At 41.8% G+C, this 13417-nt stretch overlaps 1 protein-coding gene across 12 annotated transcripts in view; it reads left to right on the forward strand.

Annotated features, from left to right (window-relative positions):
* The first annotated feature begins 26 nt into the window (after positions 1–26).
* Positions 27–13417, forward strand: part of ELMSAN1 (ELM2 and Myb/SANT domain containing 1) — a 70337-nt gene continuing 56946 nt past the window's right edge. For 5 of the 12 annotated variants that reach the window (XR_005860479.2, XR_001466681.4, XM_004941658.5 and 2 more), the window contains exon 1: positions 12259–12414. The gene's annotated coding sequence lies outside the window, so the exon portion shown is untranslated. Of the gene's footprint in view, positions 847–9430; positions 9579–11010; positions 11098–11594; positions 11655–12258; positions 12415–12594; positions 12784–13417 lie in introns of those variants that run through there. The other 7 variants (XM_025151267.3, XM_046942650.1, XM_046942648.1 and 4 more) reach the window with 4 other exon arrangements.

Below are 13417 nucleotides of genomic sequence, written 5' to 3' on the forward strand. Positions count from 1 at the left end.
GCTTAAAGTGGCCGAGCCCCGAGCGCGGGCGCTGTGAGAGAGGCGGGAAAAGGGCTGAGGTGGGAGGACTTCCTCCTGTTCGCGGCGGGCGCTTTGTCTTACGTTCCCTCACCCCAGTGAGACTGAGCTGTGCGGGCACTTGCTGCTTGTGAAGGGTGGTTTGTTTGTTCTTCATTTTTAAGGGTAATGCTGAGTGATACTTGCTTCTTCCGTTTCAGTGGATGAGATTTTGTTCACTGATGTAGTACAGGGCGGTATTCCGTATAGCTTTATGGCCGCTCCTAGAATTCCAGCGAAGTTGCTGTTGTATACAATGTAATACTTGCACATGCTATATTGGTACTTGCAGTGTGTGCGCAGGGATGAAGAGGCATTTTTACTTGAAGAAGTGGTAGTAAGAGGATGAGCGATGAAAAGCAGGGCTCTCCCTGCATGAGTCCCCAGGCCTGCCTCACACAGCTGTGGGGCTGACTTGCTCTGTGGGAAAGGCAAACCGGTCTGTGAAGTGGGCACCGTGTCCCTGGAAACTGCTGTGGTGTGCAAACCGACCACTTCAAGGGCTGGAAAAGCTCTTCCAGGTTAATGGTCCCAGTGACTCTGCTCTGCCTCTTGCATAAAGGCAAGGCCTTTCTGCTACAGCTTTAGCTGTGGCATTTTAGTATATCCAAGAGAATCATCTACATTTGTGCCAACGTAACATCGTGTTCCACATGACTGGAAATAACGTGTTTGGTACTGGTCTAGAGAAGAGGAGTAACAAGAAGACTTACACCTCCATATTCTTCTCTCAACTACATCAGTTGGACTAATGAGAGAGCAACACCTTCACCAACACTAACTCTCAAAGTAAGTTTTCAAGGCTGAAGTTGCTTCCATAGTTTTGAGTGGATGTGTCTTGTACAGAGATGGCCTTTACTAATGATGAATACTCACTTGCCCCATTCGTGCAAGAAAATAACATTAGCTTCTGAAATAGTTACGTCTGTAATGTCGTGTGTCACTAAAGGAGCAAACAGGAAAAGATTACGTTATGTGTTAATGTAGTGTATCTTGATGACTACTGATAGTTGAAAGAATACTGATGAAAACTTCGCTTCATATCGTCATATGTGCATAATTCTGTTTCTATATACTATACAGTGGCAATACTACTTTAATGACTTTTGTATCTCTATGAAGTATTTAAGTGAGCAGTGAAAATCTCTGGACTGGCCCACTTTGTCTTGACTAGCCTGTGGTGGCTTTATATCCACTCTAAACAAGGTTATTGTGAAAGGTGTTACAGCAGTCACCTGTGATTTCAGCTGAACACTTATACTCCCTTTTCTCCCACTACTGTCTCTCATTGACTGCTGCTTGCTTGGAAATGAAGTTGTTGTGAAATAATCTTAGGTGTGAATTTAAAATACAGTAGCCATTCTGCACTGATTTGCCTTGTGGATACAAGTTCTATGCTAGGAATGCCTTTTTGTGGTTTGGCTTCACCTACCTCAGTCTAAGCTAAACCTCAGAAAGTCACCTTTAGTGTCAAATAAAACTGTCAGTGATGGCAGGCCATTGTGGAGTAGCTATTACATAACACGCATTAGGGAGTGTTACCACATACAAACAAGGCTAAATCAACCTAGGTGTCATTGTTTTAAACTCAATCAGAGATGGGGCAGAGGTGAAACTGAGGATGTGGTTATGCTGGAAGATGGCTGTGGTCCTTGCTGACAAGCTATTGCTGAGCACCCGGATCAGGAATGTCATTCATCTGAGTTTGGCCCTTGTTTCATCACACAGGTGTTCTCCCAGATTCAAGGTTTTTTTTTTTTTTTCTGAACAAAAAGGAAAGAAGACTTTAGCTCCCAAAATTGCAGCTCTTACCTGTTTGTATATACAGCTGTCTGGTTCAGAATGGTTAAGACAATTTTTCTATCAGTTTTAATGAAGTCATTATCAACAGTTAAAGCAGAACTCTAAGATCAAACTATAGAGGCTTATTTTTCTTCAAAACAATCTGACCGTGAATCCTCTTTTTGTCTGTTTAATCTGCTCCTAACATGGAAAAAGAAAACCTTATATATTCTACCCAAACTGTGAACCTAAGTACTTTTTCAGTACCAGGTAATTCTGTTAATTTCCCAAGATTTGCTGGGCTCTTGGATCATACTGGTAAGAGTATGTAAAAATAATTTGCTTTTAAACGTTTCATTGTTCACAAGTAATTCATAATGTTCTTGTTAATTAGTGTCACTAAAGTAGGTAGTAGATGAATAATACAGATGTCACTTACGTAATTGAAGTTTTGGCCATCAAAATCCCCTGGGATATGCATAAGCTCTGAGCGGCACCAGACTCCTCAGCCTGTATGTGCAGGCAGCAAAGCTGTCTATTAAGTCCTTGGTTTCTTTTTACCATGTTTGATGCTATGTTGCTATAGTGTTCCATTTCCTGACTTTTTTAGAGGACAGCTCCTTAGTTGTTGGTACCATTTTTTGTTTGTTTGTTTTAATAACCATCAATGGTTAAATTATAACAACTCTGACCAGAAAAGAAAGAGTATTACAGCAGCACTGACACAGTGTGCAGATGGTGAGTCAAGACTGTGATGTGATGGTGAGAAATAGGGGTTGCATCACCAGAGCGGTCTCTCCAAAGCATGTGAATATGTATTCTTGCTAGAACGTCTAGCAGGTAAACAGGCCTGGGAAGACAGGAGTGAGAGCAAGCGCTGCTCAAGAAACATCTCTTTGATGGATTTTGTGTATAAGAGCAACTGATTGGATTTTCACTCAAATCTGAGGTTTTTTTTAATTTTCATTTATTTCTTTATTTTTGGTTTAATGAGTTTCTTACACAAGGTGAGAATAAGACGTCATCTGCTACGTGGAAGCATTTTTCCAAGAGTAGAGAAAGTTAGAGAAATGTTTTCAAATGTTTTTTTCAGAGACATTGCTGAAATGTCGCTGCAGGTGTCTGGAAGGAAGGTGGGCCTTCTCCATTAAAGAAAAAAACAGCCTTTTATGGAAGAGAATGCACTGAGTGATATTGCTCTGTGTTCTGTTGTAACAGAAACACTTTGCTTGCCAGACTGATTCTAAGGCAGTGTTTCAGGCTGCAGTAAGAAAGGATTATTGTAAAAAAAAAAAAAAAAATATATATATATATATCTGTGGTAGACTTGATGTTTGAGATTTTCTGAACCGCTTGTTTATGAGCCTTCAATTAAAGTTCTTGCCCTTGTTACCGATCCCAAAGGGCAATGAGAATGCCCCTTGTTCATTTGACGTAATGCCAACCAACAGCCCAAAGTGCTTCTGAGTGTCATTTGAGCTAACTCGCATATCTTTGCATGAAATGCATTAGAAGATCTCAGATGATTCATTCTGCCAGCTAAGCTGTGGGTGCAATAACTTCAGCAGAGGACAAAAACATCTTAGGCTATTACAGCCATTTGTAGTGACTACTTGAGTCTGAGTAGTAGTCTCATATGTGAGCTAAAAAGGAACAACTCAAGCTGAGGTCAGACTGAGCTCTTGATATGTCACCGATATAAAGTCAGATAATGTTGTACAGTGCAGTTTAAAGGTGATTTGTGAGCAGCTCTGCTCACTGTTGGCCAAAAAATTGTTGGAAAAGGTAGCCAGCTGGGGAAAGCACGCTATCATCCAACTCAGCTTATGTTATCTGCTTGTCGATAGTCTCTGCTTTTGTACTTTTTATTATATAAGTCCCGTTTTGCAGTAAGAAACAAAATTCACAGTGGGTCTCAGCATTAGCTCAAGGCAGAGACATTTGTGGGAATGTTTTACAGGTGGTTACTCAGCTGCTTTATGAGAGTAGTGTCTTCTAATCACTAAATGGGCTTCATCTGTTCAGGGAAGTACACAGATAAGCAATTGCTGATGTTAACAGTAACTGTTTTTCTCAGTTGTACTATGCCTGGAAATGCAGCAACTCATCTTTTTTTGTCTTCATCTCAGATTTTTCACCTGGGTTCTGACAAGTCAAGGGGCATAGGTTGGATCTTGGGTTTGCTCTGTTGCTTACAATTTTTATGATGCTAGGGAAGCTTTGCTATATGAACAGACTTTATTATTCAAAACTACTGCTTTTTATTTGTGTTCATGCTGGAGACCGTCTGCAGAACATCTTGAAGAATGGCATTCATTTTAAGGTAAGTTCTTTTGTTAGTGAAGTAAATCAATAGCACCTTCATATTTGTCTTTGGTAAGGACTGCACAGGATTGCAAGGATTTTACATTAAAGTTGTTAGGTCTGATCTTTCACTGTGGATCTTTAATCCATAAAAATAAGCATATGCTTTTGTTTTTATCTAATAGTGTGATTACTTTGCAATCATCAAAGTTTTACTCAGTTTTGCTTCCTTTTCTGCATAAGTCTTAATTCATGATGAAAGAAAATACTGAGGTGTTTGCTACAGAAAGTAATTTTCCTGTTGTCTTTAATGTGTTTGTGTCTGTTTCTTAAATCCAATCCATAAGTGTCATATGATTATGGATTTGTATATTATTAAATGTGAAGTTATAGCTTTATATAGCTTCTTAATGCTTATACGAGGCCTGACATTATTGTAGGCTAAATCTATCTTATTGTTGTGCAGAATCTTACCAGCATTATGTCTTTTTTTTTTTTACTGCAGAAGCAGTTTAGAAAATTAGGGACTTTTATTTTAGAACCACACTGCTACACAAGCATAAGCCTCTGTGTAGATTTTTTTCTATTACTCTGCAATGAAGTAATAGAAAATTCTATGAATTGTATCTATCAATTATACAACAAACAGTTATACCGATATTCCTTTAGAAATCTACAACCAGTGAGGTACTAATAAATATATATTTATGTGGGGATATTTCATATACTAAGATTCAGCCACGTGCTTTTGCATCACAACAAAATCATCTTGATTTCTCCAAGTTTAATATAAAGCATTGCCACTCATCTGAACATGGACACTTTTTAGTTTGTCATATTGCTTTGTGGCTGGGTAGAGCTCTGTAATGTGAACATCAATAACTACAGTTGCAAGTAGGGAGGAGGAAGTTGTTCGTTCTTGTCCTACTCTCCTTTTGTCAAAGAGGAAAATCATGAGGAGCAAGCTACTTCTGGAGAAACTTGCACTAACATCATATTTATGCAATGCTGTTTCTGAACAATACTGTTTTGTGAAAGAGGACCACAAAGATTTTTGAAGCCTTGAGGTAACCAAAGAGATACATTCTTAAGATAACCAAATCTCTGCAAGGTTTCCTTCATAGCTGCTGAATATTTGTAGAATACTTCCCACTCATTCAGAGAAAGAACATTCCCTTCTGGAATGCATTCAGTTGTTATCACTCAATTATTAACAACTTGGCTATCAGCAAATCAGCTGTTGTATTCCATTGGCCTGGAAATAAGAATTTGCAAAGATTTTCACCTGCTTCCTCTGAGAAAAAGAAGAGTGATCAGTAAGCACAACTGGCCTGAAAGGAATTAATGGTGTCAGTGACCGTATTCTATGAAGCCCTGCTTGCCCCGTGTTATTATGGGTGTGGTATTTTGTTGGATGTGTGACACTCAGATGACAACTGTTTGACTCTCAGCTAAACAACTGCAAGATAACAATGGGCTTTTTCTTTTAGAGGCTGATTGACAATTGGTAACTGACAAGTCTCAGTCAATTAAGCGATAACTACTTCACGTGATAGCTGTATACAGTGTTTTATTCCGTGCAGCTGGTTGGCAGCAGTTAAGATGCTGTCTATGAGTAGTTGAGCTCCGTGTCAGACAACCTACTGCTCTGCTACCTTATGTTTTTCAAGCTAAGCTTTCAGTAATCTTAATAAAACCAAACAAATCTACTTTCTAAGTACCACCATTACTTTTTGTGGTACTGGAAGAAGCCTCTCTGCATGCGAAGAAAGCAAAGAAACTAATTCTGCTGTAAATCCAACAAATACATTAAGCTAGAGTAAGTGATCTTGCTTGGTATTTCAATACCTTTTTCCAGCTGTTGTCTTCACAGATCACATGTATCCCTCTCTCTTCTACTGCAGATCTCTTACATTAACTCCTTGCAGTTACCCTTACTCTCTGTCCTCTGTGGCTTTAAGGAGCCATGAAGATGTGTTTGTTGATGCTTTATTAGTGTGTTTCTTGTTCCTCAAATGCACAGTGGATAATATATCTGCATATATGCTTGGGAAGTATTCTTGCCTAGAAATACCACATCCTAGCTAGGGATTTTCCTTCTGTAGATATTGCACAACAGCTCTTGTTGTACTTTGTACTTTCAATGTGAGTCTTCTTAAGATTTCCTCTCATGCAGAAAAAGAGAGAAAAGGGGAAGGAGGACAGGGAAAAGGAGTAAAAGGTGGACAAAATCATAGTAAGTTTTACATGGATCAACTTATAAAGAGGAACTAAACCAATTTTCTGCATTATCAAACATACTGTACTTTATAGCGGAGTTAAAAGTACAGGAGGACACAAGTTAGCATTGGAATGCAGCTTGGAGGAGTGACAGGATTAATCTAGTGTACAGGCATGACAATCAGTGATGTAACTTGCTTGTGAATTTGAAAAGAATAAAAACTGTGCAGCAATCTGCCTGCAACATGGCAGTGTAACTGCGATGGCAGAAAACCTCTGCACATCTGATTTGCACAGATTTCAGCTGCCAGCACAAGCAAGCGTGCAGGGTCAGGAAAGAGGGATTAAGAAGCAGAGGGACAGATTGGGTCATCGAGGTGCATAATCACATGGTTCCACATTACCCTCACTACTTGGTACATATCTGTGTGAGTCTTACTTAAACATGTTGGTATCTGCCATTGTGATGGATTTACATCCTCTTCTTATGTTATTTACTTTTGGGATGAAATAGGAATGGAATCCCCACTGAACAGAATACCGTATGCTACATATGGGGTGATTGCTTTCTGATTTTTTTCCCCCTTGCTCCTGTATTTATACTGCATATGTTTCAGTTTAATTGCAATGGCACTGAGTCATTGTCACTACAGTTTGTTTGGGCTGAAAGCTTCTTGAACAGTTGTCAGTGTCAAATTATTTGAAGTGAGCTTTGAGGCTGGTGTGTCATATATCGGCTGCTGAAGCTCAGAAGTTCCCTATTGATGTTCTCTAGAAGAGCTGACTTTAAGGATGCATATAAATATATATAATGTACATATATTTTCACCTACATATGCATTTCTGAATTGTACATTAAAAGTATGCATAACAGGAAGACTTCTATGTGTTATGCAAATTTAACAATGAGTTCTGTTTTTAATAATGTCAGTAGTGCTGATAATACTTTTGTGGGCATAGAATTTTATTTTTGTCAAGGAAAGTCTACCTCATAATTACTAATTCCAGTCTTTATTTCTGTTATTACCCTGAGCTCAGTCAAGCTGTGAACATTAGTTCTGAGCATTTATTTTCTCCTTGCTTTGTTGTTGTTGGGTCTCTAAGCACATCTCCTCATCTCCTTGGGCCCTGAGTACTTCTAGGGTTTGGTCTGCGTGTACTCCAAGCCAATTTTAATGCAGCTCAACTAGTCGTCTTGAGAGGAAAAGGGTAGAAGAAGCCTTAGTGGAAGTTAACCACAAACTTAAGCCTTGAGGTTGGCTTCTGTTATATTTGCTTGAGAGCTGCTTTACATTCTTGCACGTGGCCCTGCATGAGTGACACTGCAGCTGCATTGCTGCCATGCCTGGCCCTTGAACCTGACCCTGAAGCACACAGATCTTCTCCAAATGTTTTTTGTTTTTTGTAAACAGTGACTAATGTTACCACATATTATTGTTTTTAAGAGAAAGAACGTGAGATTCTGGGGGGAATGATAATAAATGTAGAAACAACTGCAAAACGTTTAAGGCTACATAGCCTAGAAAAACCAGGAAGAAAGTTTTGTCAATTCTGGTTTTCAGCATGCCATATAAGTTCATACTTCATAAATTCTTAAACTATATTTCTCACTCTGGTGTCTGAGCTTCTAGAAGAAGTGTTCAAGCAATGTGAATGACTTCTTTACATGTGGTTTCTTTTCTAAACCACAGTGTCCCTCCTTTTCCTTCATGTAGCAAAGTCTCATCCTGGTTCTCAGGGAGACAGCTTGTGACACTTCATGTTTACACATATGCTCTGTAAACACGCACATTTTTCACTAAGCAAATCAAAGAAGCTGACTTTTGCTCCAGTAAAGCGAACCCAGTGTTTTAATTTTAAACTCAGGTGAGAAGTGTAAAATAAGTATGCAAGAGTTTGTTTGGTTTTTTGTTTGTTTGTTGTTTTTTTTTTTTTTGCAGACTCAAAGAAAGGCAAAATCTTTCTCTACGAAATTTCTATATTATTGCATAAAATTTCTCATGAGAAGTTGTTCCCTTGAATATGTCAAAGGTAGCATTCTTCTGTGAGATAAAGGGATTTGTCTCTTTAGTGATAGAACTACTTTTGGAGGGGATTTGGGGATGTCTCCATTTCAACCGTATGCTCAAAGCATGGTCAGCACTGAATTCAGACTTGATTGTGCAGGGCTTTTGTATGTCCAGTCAGGTGCTGGAAACTTCAAAGAAAGGAAATTACACACCTTCTACAACCTCTTATGGCAACCCGTTGCACTGCTTCATTATGTTCACTAGCTGATTGGAACTGCCACTGTTCCAAAATACGACTATTGTCTTCCTCCCATGCAATAAAGAGCCTGACTTTACATCCTCCTCTACACTGTGTATGAAGAGATCTAGTCTTGTAGATACTGGAAGGCTGGTAGTAAGTCTCATCTGCCTGCTTTCTTTTCACACTTGACAAGCTCAGTTCTCTCAGCCACATGGGACTTCTCCTGCAGCACCTGACTGTCCTGACTCATTACTGTTGATAAATTTGAGAAGCGTATTTCTTAAACTGGGGTGTTCGAAACTTGAATCAGTATTCCAGATACACAAGTCGGTTAAAGGGAATAATCATTTTCCTTGTTCAAGCTCTGCTCTGGGCTGTTTTTTTCAGCCCAGGTTGCTGTTAGCATTCACTGCAGGCTCATTTTTACTGTCCACCAGGGCCTCCAGATCCTATTCAGTAGAGCTGAGTGACCTGTCTGCCCCAGCCTGTACAACAGCAAAGGTTTAGTCTGGCCAAAGTGCAGGGATTTGTGCTGTGTTGAGCTTCACGTACTTCCAGTTAGTCCATTTCTCTAGTTTGCCAAGAGGCAGCCCTGCCCTCTAATTGAATATATTTGTGAGATAATCACTGCAGCTAGTTTTTACTGGTTTATGCTTTTTTTTTTTAATAAAAATATCACATTCAATGTAAACTTCAGAGGAATTTTCAAAATGACTGAGGTGCTTTATTGGTATATAAAACTTCATTTACAAAGAGCGTAATTATTTTTTAATTAGCTTATTAATGTTCGGGGCTTTCATTTTGTAACTGTTTTCAGGGAGAACTGATAGCTCCGTACGGTGTCCCTTAGTGCTGGAACATGTCCAAACTGGAACGAGTAGAAAGAGGACGGGACTCCGTCTCTGCTCTGACTTGGTGAAGAGAGTGCCACCTGCTGAGCAGATGAGCCAGTTTTGCAAACACAAGTATGTAAAGCAGTCTTTAATCCAAATTCTGACTCAGTGCAATGTAGTTTTTTAATGATATGAGTCGATGTTGTTACAGCACAAGATGAGTCTGTACAAGACAAAGAAGCCATCTAATCTCCTGATTTAATGTAGTAATAAAATAATGACATACCAGGAAATATATGTATTAAATTGTCACTGTAAAATTGATAGAAGTGCAGCCTGCATACAGTCTCAGCATATACAGATAAAAGAGATGAGAGGGGAAAGAAAGGCACATAGCAAAAGCTGCTATTGCAAGGAAGAAACAGCGACAGGTTCTGGAGATGTGAAGACTACACAGTACGAGGAACAGAGGAAAATAATGAAGAGTGTGTAGTAGTAGAATCTTTACAGAACACTTCATAAAACTTTTTTGCTCAGAAATGACCACTCTATAAACACTCTTTGTTCCATGGTGTCTTTGAAATATGATTCTTCTACTTTGGACATATAAGCTGGGTGGCGTCCCTACAGGCTTGCCTATTCTTAACCTTGGAACGTTTAGGAAGAAGCGCAATCCCCTCCTATAGATTTTGCACCTTACTGTGTCTTTCAGCTTTGACCTTGCTGTTACTGTGTTGCCTTTGGATCAGTAAAGTATAGATCTCTATCTAGCTTACCTATAACTCAGGAGACAAAGGACAACAGTGTTAAGATGCCTCCTAGACAAGGGTAGAAAGCACACTCCCTACTCTGTGCAACCTTAGCATCTGTAGCCAGATGGTGACGTTTCTGCCATTGTCTGCTGCTTTTATGTGATTATGTGTTGTGAAATATGAGACACTGCTCATCATTTCACTTCCCAAACTCTAAACAGGTGAAGTATGATACGCATTTGTTCAGACTGGAAGGAAGGGCTACGCTTCACTGTTACAACACTACGATTCAGTCACAGCAGACTTCCACCACCCCTCCCCCCCCCCACACACACACTGTATAAGCGGTTTCAGTGTTATCAAGATGCGATGTGCTTCGTGGAGAGCACTGATTGCCCAATATTTCATAACAGAGAAGGAAGTAACTCCGGATTATGGAATTTGTCTTTTTAGTCTGTATTAGGGCAAATTAAACTAGTTGGTTGTATGCCTTTGGCTTCAGTTTTTGACATTATGTGTTCAATTATTTGTTTGCTTTATGTATTCAATAATTTGTGAGCAGTTTTGAACGTTCTTTCTATATTGATTCATTGAGTAATTAATCTACAGCTCCAATTTGTTGATGGTTTTTGAAGACTAAGTGTATTAATGGTAGCAGAGTTTTCCTTGAATGCTTTATTAAGCCACTGTTACATGTCTTCATGAACTGTCTTCAGTTGTGAAAAAAAAAAGAAATATGCTTTACTGAAAGTACCTCTGGCTGCTGTTTTGCTCACTTCCATGTCCCACTGTTGTTCTCTGTTCTGTGGCAGGAAAAGATTGGGTGTGGTGATGAGACTACTGACCTGGGACTCATCGGACAAACCCAGCTATGCATCAGATACGCTTCGTAGTCATGGGTAAGTTGCTTCTCTGGGCACCCTTTTCCGTGCATCTTGAACTTCCCTGGTGAAAAGTTCTGCACGGCAGCCAGGAACTATTGTGAAAGAGATGCCAACTAGTGTCCTCTACAAAAACTGTTCCTGTATTTTGCTCTATAAAGTAATGGGTGGTAAAAGTGAGACTGCCCTGCTGGTCTGAAAATACGCTATGCTAGCCTGCACGTGCTGAATGATCCCAGCCTGGAGGAAGGTAAACACGGCTATGTGCACGTTGAGAGGGAAAGGTTTGCCTTTTTCATGTTGCTTGGCACATTTCACTGAGTAAGAGTCTAATCTTTGAACGCTGCCTAAATGTTATTCTATATTCTGCAAGTTTTCTTGATTGCTAATGAACTCAAGTATCGGTGGCAGTCTACAGGGGGAGCAATGACGAAGCAGCTGCTTTATTTCCTGCCTTAAGAGGAGCAGCGTGTCTGCATTTGCCAGCTCGCTGTTTATTTTCAGACCAACGCAACAGAGGAAGCCATATTCCAGCAGACGAGCTGAACGTTTTTAGAGACCTCAGCGGTATTGCGGTAAATGTTCGACTCGGAAATAATTTTCATTTTTTATTTTTAGTAAAACTAAATTTCTGGAACGTGCTAAAAAGGCCAACAGCATAGATGCGACCTAAGGATTTGCATTAGTTACAAGTCCTTTCTTCCTTCCTTGTTTTTCCCCTTTTACGGCTCCTTCTGAAGAAAAAGAAAATGACCAAAAAAGGGGAAACGGAATAACGTGTTTTTTCTGCTACAAACGGTTTCTTAAAAACAAAGCCCTTTTAAAGATTTTCGCACGCTTGCTTTTACTTTCCTCCGGGAGAAGGGCCGAGAAGCCCGGTAGCACTGGGGCAGGCTGGCGCTGAACTCAGGGCACGGAGCGTGCACGCTCTGCCAGGTGTGAGCACGGCAGCGCCGTGCACGCTGGGCTTCCGAATCAGTGCTGCGTGCTCGCTCCTCGCTCTCGGGGATTCCCCTCCTTCCCCGCTCGGAGGAGGGGCAGCGCCCGGCCGCTGCCAGGACGGACGCGAAATGCCGGCGGGAGCCGCGCTGCGGCTACGGGGGAGGAGGAGGGCGGGAGGAGGAGGAGGAGTTGAGGAGCCCGGGCCCGGGAGCCTCCCCGCTTACCGCACTAGGAAGTGACGCTTTCCCTGAGTCCCGGAGAGAAAGAAACAAAGTTTTTTTGGTGGTTTTTTTTTCTTCTTTCCGTTTTTTCTCTCGCTCGGTGGTCTTTCCTTCTGCGTTTACTCTTTGCAATCTGCAGCCCCGGAGGCTCCCGCCGTACCTCGCAGCGCAGGTGAGGAAGCACGTTTTGTTCCCTCTCCTGCTTTCCGCGGGTTTATTTTCTTCGCACGAGTTGCTTCCGTTCTCCTGCCATTTTGGAGAGGGGGTGCTTCTCCCGGGGCTTTAATTTTGGGGTGCCGCTCCGCCTGCGAGCTCTGGCTGCAGCCTGAGCTGCGCGAGTACCTGTGGCGCCGCCGTGGCCGTGCAGCTCCGCGGGGCCGAGGCCGGGGCAGCCGAGCGGGCTCTGCCGGGCCGCCCGCTGCGGGGAGCCGCGCTCGGGCGCTGAGCTGCTCGTCCTTCCCTTATGGGAGCTTCGCGGGCGCACGGGGGGCCGCTCTGCCGCCCGGCTGCAGCGGCGCGCAGAGGATGCGTCTGCGGCTGGGTGAGCCCGTCCGCGCGTGTGGGGTTGCTCGGGCGGGTGGGTGGCTTCGGGCTTCCCTTTCTGGCTCCGTATCGGAGCTGGGGCGGCTCCGGGGGCTGCGGGTACAGCACCGCGACTCGGGGCGCTCGGTAAGGCGCGGTGGCTCGCCGCGTGCGCGGATTGTGTTTCTCTGCCGGGATTTATGCAACGGAGGGGGTGGGGAGGAATTTATTAGATAATTTCTGAAAATCCCGTGCCCCTAAATGTACAGCTTTTTCTCTGGCAGCAACTGAAAAGGACTGATTCTTTGCAGTTTACCAGTCAGAGCTGACAATACACCCACGCACGTATGTGAGTGTCTTATATAATACTTACGGTTTTTTCACCAGGCATAAGCGAGGTTTATTTTTGGTTTCTAAAGTCTTGTGTGATTGCAGCCTTCAGAATTCAAGAAATATTCTCTCTGCTCGACAGAGATTTAACTTGGCAGCCTCTTTAAAACAAATAAATCATCATGGCTGTTACCAGAAAGAAGCTGTTTTCATCTCGAGTTTGAGTGCGGTGGAAGGGCTGTCTGGAGAGAGCAGCAGGCAGTCAAGGGAGGGAAAGAGCGAAAAGAAATGTCCTAATGCAGAGACTGGTATTAGGTTGTTTG

Source organism: Gallus gallus, chromosome 5 (assembly GCF_016699485.2).
Source record: "Gallus gallus isolate bGalGal1 chromosome 5, bGalGal1.mat.broiler.GRCg7b, whole genome shotgun sequence".
Lineage (NCBI taxonomy): Eukaryota > Metazoa > Chordata > Aves > Galliformes > Phasianidae > Gallus > Gallus gallus.